The 6,000-nt window shown below is 48.1% G+C and overlaps 1 long non-coding RNA gene across 1 annotated transcript in view; it reads right to left on the bottom strand.

Moving 5' to 3' along the window:
* Positions 1 to 6,000, bottom strand: part of LOC107833785 (uncharacterized) — a 35,751-nt gene that overhangs the window by 3,828 nt on the left and 25,923 nt on the right. The window contains exon 3 of the long non-coding RNA XR_001659548.1: positions 2,309 to 2,419. This is a non-coding gene — a long non-coding RNA (uncharacterized LOC107833785). The remainder of the gene's footprint in view (positions 1 to 2,308; positions 2,420 to 6,000) is intronic.

Below are 6,000 nucleotides of genomic sequence, written 5' to 3'. Positions count from 1 at the left end.
GTTTAATTTGAATCTGTCTATATGTCTGGAGTTTATTTGCTTGACCGATCCAGACCTGTTTGTCTTTAGACGACATTAATCGACAGAAAATCACTGTACAAATAAACCGAACTGATGTTTCAGTGGAAGTAAGCGCACCCTAAATGCATCTTACTCCTCATTAGCTCCTGTTTCTCCTCATTACAAATTAAAAGATTTTGCATTTTGGAGCCAAACTGCAACAAAGATCCTCCTGTCTGACTTTGTTGCTAAAACCGAACCTTTATCGCCACGTGACGTGTTCAGAATAACAAATCACCGCTTACAGCAATGTGCCGTTTACATGTGTGTGCCACTACATCATACTCACATGCACCTGTGTGTGCTTGCTTATGAAAGACTGTGAGGCCCTTTATAGTGCGTGTACTGTGGGTGTGTATGTGTGTGAATGCTCAAAGGAGGAGGCTGTGCCCTGCACTACTTAGGAGAGGCGTGGGAACCCCATTCATCTGAGGAGGCTCAGTTCATTGTGGGGTACATAGCATCAAATGTGTCTGGGTGTTTGCCTGTGTGTGTGTGTGTGTGTGTGTGTGTGTGTGCGTGTGCGTGTGTGTGTGTGTGAGAAAGACTGGATCTTGAGTGTCTGGTGTAACTTGGAGGTTTTTGTGGGGGGTTTTGTTTTTTTTATTATTAAATCATGAGTGTAATACATATTGAATTTAATCCACAAAAATAATTTCTCAGATACTTTCTTCTTTATTTTTCTTTTAGTCCAGATAAAATGTTCTGCAATAGTCAGAAAAAATAAGCAAGATTTTGTTTGCTACTCATCATAAATATAAGATGAGGATTAAAATCGCTTGTATTTCTATTCGAGATATCCCTGGTGTTTGTTCTGCGGGAACTATTTAGTAATTTCCTGCACAGTTCTGAAACCGTACGCTGTTTTCAAGTCCAAAAAAGCTAATTAAACACGTTCAGACTGTGTACGTCAGTGCATTTCAATGCAGGGTAATGCAAAAAAGGAAATGGAAAAGACAACGTGCTATATTGAATATTATATTCAATATAGCATGTTCCTTGAGGGTCCGTTGGACTCCAACAATGACGTTCTCCCTGTCCAAACATCGTTGATTTACCTCCTAATTTCACCCCAGCGAGGCCCGCGGAAAGAGCTTTGGAGCCACTAAATAAGGGAGCCACATTGGGGGCCTCTTGTGAGGGTGACAGTGATGAAGTAGCCTGTGTTGGGCCCTGTAGGGCGAGAGTGGCAGATGAATAGGGCCTGTCAAACGTGGGATGTAGGTGGGAAGGAGACTGGAGGTATCTGGGATGACTCACGCTCCCTCCACTCCTCTGTCATTTGGTCATGGTCGACTGTGGAGCAATATCGATGCGGATTAAACAGCAAACACACACATTTTTCAATTAGCGAAGGCCAAAAACGTGATTTACGGGCACTGATTAATAGACGTTATGCTTCATCGCGTTGACGAGGGGGTGTGGCGCAATTCAGGTTATTGAATTGCGTGTAAAATCTCACACGACACTAAAAAATTGCAGCGAATATTCTTCTCGGATGAAACAGGTTCCAACTTTTCCAGATTTGGTCAAGCTACACCTACTAGGCTTCAGCCAAAGTTGAGTCACTTTATCAGAGTCAAAGAGGAACAAGAAAGGAATGATTTCTCGACACCCATGTTAAAGAAATTATAAAAAATAAATAAATAAATAAATAAAAAGTTATACAATTGGCCATATTAATAAAAAATTGCATGCTAAGCGGTACTACTAATAGTTTTGTTCTGGCTTTATTAAAACTGCAGGGAGCCACGTGTCAGCGGTGACCCATTTTCCAAACATTTACCTGACTATTAAGAGTAGCAAACGAGTGGATATTGAGGGAAACGAGGGTTTAATGACACCTAAAGGCTTTCTACTCGACAATCACGGGATTGAGCAAGAAGGAGAGGGACGTATGGAGGAGCAGTGCATTGTGGTGGAGCTTGGCCTTGTGTTGCAGGCCTCGTCTGGCCCTCAGCCTTACATTACAGCACCGGTTCCCTGCCTGCTCCCCTCCATGAAGACTTCTCGCTCAACCACAAACACATCCGAGAAGCAAAACCAGATTCCAGATGAAAAGAAAATACAACGAGATTAAGGCGGTTTGAAGAAAACGCCACGTCTGCCACGTTCGACTTGGATAGTTGTGCGGCCGGACATTGAGGAAAGAAGTGAACATAATGATCGAGCTCCTGACGTTTGGTTTGCAAAAAGAAAACCGAGTACACATTCTCACACGACCTGAACCGCACGCCGACTGACTTACCCGCTTCGGAGCGACTGGAATCGGCCGTCCAGGATAAACCGTGGGGTTCTCTGCGGACTTATTGCGATGGAAAACGTCCACGGCAGCACACGGTATGCCCACATCTCCTTCCTGTAGAGAGGAGCAGAGACAGGGAGCTTCAGCTTCAGTCACACAGCTCTGCACTCGCTGCAAGGAGTAGGCGGGCACGCCAACGTTGAGACCCATTCAGCGTCCCGGAAAGTATCAGCCTCCTCCGTCTGCGCCCAACGCCTTTTTCATACGCCAGCCTTTCCCCCTCTGCCAGAGATTTCACCCCTGCAATCGCCAAAACGGTCGATACGCTTCGAGAAAATCCCTCCCCAGCCTCGGCTGACTGTCTGATATCTACAAACCAGCTCATGCTGCCGCTCTCCGTCCCTTCGCCTCCGATTCTGGGCCCGCCACAATAAGGGGGAGGCCATGTGGGTTTCCTACGGAGTCGCGTGCTCCTCCCGTCTGGCAGCTAACCGAGCTTTGAATGAGGAATGTTAGCAAACAGAGCTGCTGAATGTTGGATGAATGCTACGCCAGGCAGCCAGTCAGATCGCAGTACCGGGCCCGGGCACATGAATAATGCAGGGCAAAAAAAAAAAAAAAAAAAAGCTCAGCTCCACCTCTTCCCTCTCTGCCTCTGCCTGCCCTCCTCTTATCCCAGCTCGAAACTCAAATGCCTTCACGGGAGCGAAAGAATTCGAAATCTCTACTGCTTAACACTCTTGCAGTGGAAAATAATTGCAACAGGAGAGTATAGTCATGCATACGCACGCTATTAGTGCAGATAAGCTCTTGATGCATGCCATTTCTGTCCTCCTGGCTTAAATCTATCCCTTTTTTCAGTCTTTTGTTAGAAACTGGCACCTGTCCTAGAAAAAGCCTGGCCGCTGCTCCACCCTCCTGCTACCCTTTAACTCAAGACTGCCCATGACAGAGAGAAGGAAAGAGAGAGAGAGGGAGAGAGAGAGAGAAAGGAGGGTGGGGCAGAGAAGCCAAAGAGAGGGAACGGTGTCCACAGATGGAAGGTGGAGGGCATGGCAGATAAGAGCATAGAAAAATAAAGGAGGAGAATTCAAGGTAAATGTTCAGGAAACACAATCCCCGAGGCCAGTCCAACAACGGCCGAACGCTCGCCTTCAGCTTCAGCGGGGAAGGACTTGTGAGGAACAGCAGTGGAGAAGCACGTGGTCGAAAGGGAACGAAGCAAACGCAGAGTCTTTCAAGTCCGGTTACAGACAAATCAGCCGGAGACGTCCCCACAAGCAGAAACGAAGAGGAAAGCAGCAAAGCAAAGCCACTTGTTGCACGAGAGCGAGGAAGAGATCTTGCAGAGAGACGGAGTGAGAGCAGGCAGAGGGTTAAAATCCCAGGACTGAGAGTAGAGAAGAATCCCTCCCTCTTTTGGCACAGGGTAGCTAAAGGGGAGGGACCCGCCTGTAGAAATAGCAACAGAGCGTTTTTCCCCTCTCTCTTTTTTTTTTTTTTCAGGGCTGCAGTGTCCTAGTCTAGCCTCTCGCATGTGGCCGGGACCCAGGGAGAGAAGAAGAGGAGGAGGAGGCGAGGAGCGATGGATAGAAACCGAAGCAGGAGCCAAGAGGGGAGGGAACCCGGAGAGGGAGGGAGACGAGCGCTGTGAGTGGAGGACGAGGAGCTCAGCTGATGATGAAACAGGGGAAGTGTGGGAGTGTGCGCGCTACGCGTTTTCATCACCGAGTCCGGCGACGTAGTGTCCACGAGGCAAGGCAGGGAGGGAGCTGGAGGGGGTGAGGGGTGTCAGGAGCTCCTCTCCTTCAGGAGGACAGTCACAGAAAACTTACAAATGATTCAAGGATTCAGCTGCTCAGAGATTAACAATCCATCTTTGGACCGGACTACTTCCTTTAATCAGTAAAACTTTCCAGGGAGGAAGCAGTGGCGTTGGGGTTATTGAGGCCAGAAAGCACGTCAGCTATGACGGCTCTACTGTCTTTCTCCTTGATCACGGACACATTAATGAGTGGCTTTGACTGATCTGGCATGTGGTCAAAGGCAGATAAGCGCCTGGGTGTGACTGCGCCACGCCATGCAATAAAAACGCTTCAATATTAACCGCAGTGTGCCCGGCATGTGCTGCGTCCGGGCAAGCCCCTCGCCTCGCTGCGAACAGTCCGGCTGTAAGCTAGCTACAAAATGTCGTCCTGCAAGCGTCCAGCTTGACTGTCTCCTACCATTTTTAGTCTGCTCTGTCACGAACCAACATACAGCTCTGCTCTGAGTGGCGGGGATAATCTTTTTTTCAGTTCTTTCAGCACCGGATACCAACCCTCCCTTCTTCCTGTCTCACCTCTGGATCAGCATGCTGAAGGTTACTCATGCCAGTCTGCTGTCCCCCCACCCCCCTTTTCACTCCAACGCCTCCTTGAAAAACTTCTGTGTGTCCAAAACGCTGTAATGCCGCCGTATCTGCAACAGATTCCCCCATGGCACAAGAAAAAAAAAAAGAGACAACTTCCTCTCTTTTGGAAGCAATTCCCCTCCCCTGCAGTCATCTCTTTCCCAAAAGAAACCAGAACTCCACACAGGCACATTTTCCCCCCTTCCCACCCCACACCACCACCTCTCTCTGCTCTCCCTGAAGTAGCAGCTCTACAAAAGAGAGGGGAAAACTGACTGAGATCTCACATCTCTGAGCAAAACTAAGGCAGTTTTGAGTTAAATCTGTCCTCAGCGCCTTGAGCCTCAGTACGACACGAATCGATCAGTGGGGGAAGTTTGGACAGAAGAGTGAGGGGTTTAATTTGCACGTTCTCGATAGAAGACGAAGAACAGGAGAGCAAACTAATATGGCTGCTCAGTCTTGGAGGCTGAAAGAAAAAAGGCGTTATGTTACGTAGCTGCATGTGTGGCTGGGAGAGAGGGAAAGTCTTCTCTTTTCAGCCTTCTGCAGATAAATCTCAACATATCGAACGACGAACAATGCAGAAAAACTAAGTGGGACAAGGATTAGAACCGGGGTTCAACACGGGGAAACGCATCACTTCTTTGCTCTTTTTTGGGGGGGATATAAACACACTCGTGTCCCTTGTTGAGAAAAAAAAAAAAATGGGTCGTGCAACCAAATAGTCGTCGGGTCCTGAACCCCCTGTGACGTCACATCTCGCCATGTCTGGGGAACCAATGGGAATCTCCGCGCGCGCGAAAACGCCACTACAACTGCGTCCTGAATATAAATCAAACAATCGTTCGAAACAAACGCAAGCCTCATCTGTGATCCGTAGAGTTCCCCCTGAGCTCCTTGTGCTCTGTCTCAGACGCTGTTTCTGCTAGTTACTTGTTTACCATCTGACATGTGGCAGGAATTCAAAAAACTTGGCAGAGCCTGTTGCTCCGGGTTCATTCGAGGATACGGCTCTGGTTTTGGCTCGGCTGCCAACTTCTGACACTGAAGCCCTCAGCGGCGGCCTCGCCCCTGCAGGAGCGGCCCGCGTAATGCTGCCATTGATGAAACTCCAATATTAACAACCCTCATTTATGACATCTCTATGAGCCTGCAACAACTTTTTTTTCCCTTCCCCCTACCCTGAGTTAAAGCAATCTGTGCTCAGTGTTAGCATAGATTTACTAACAGCTTGCTGCATTATTAAGATTTGATAAGCGTGTAAGTTGTGTGCACATTTAAAGGAGGTGAGGAAAGACGA

Source organism: Poecilia formosa, unplaced genomic scaffold (genome assembly GCF_000485575.1).
Source record: "Poecilia formosa unplaced genomic scaffold, Poecilia_formosa-5.1.2 Scaffold9, whole genome shotgun sequence".
NCBI lineage: Eukaryota > Metazoa > Chordata > Actinopteri > Cyprinodontiformes > Poeciliidae > Poecilia > Poecilia formosa.
This window is presented reverse-complemented; position numbering and strand designations above follow the sequence as displayed.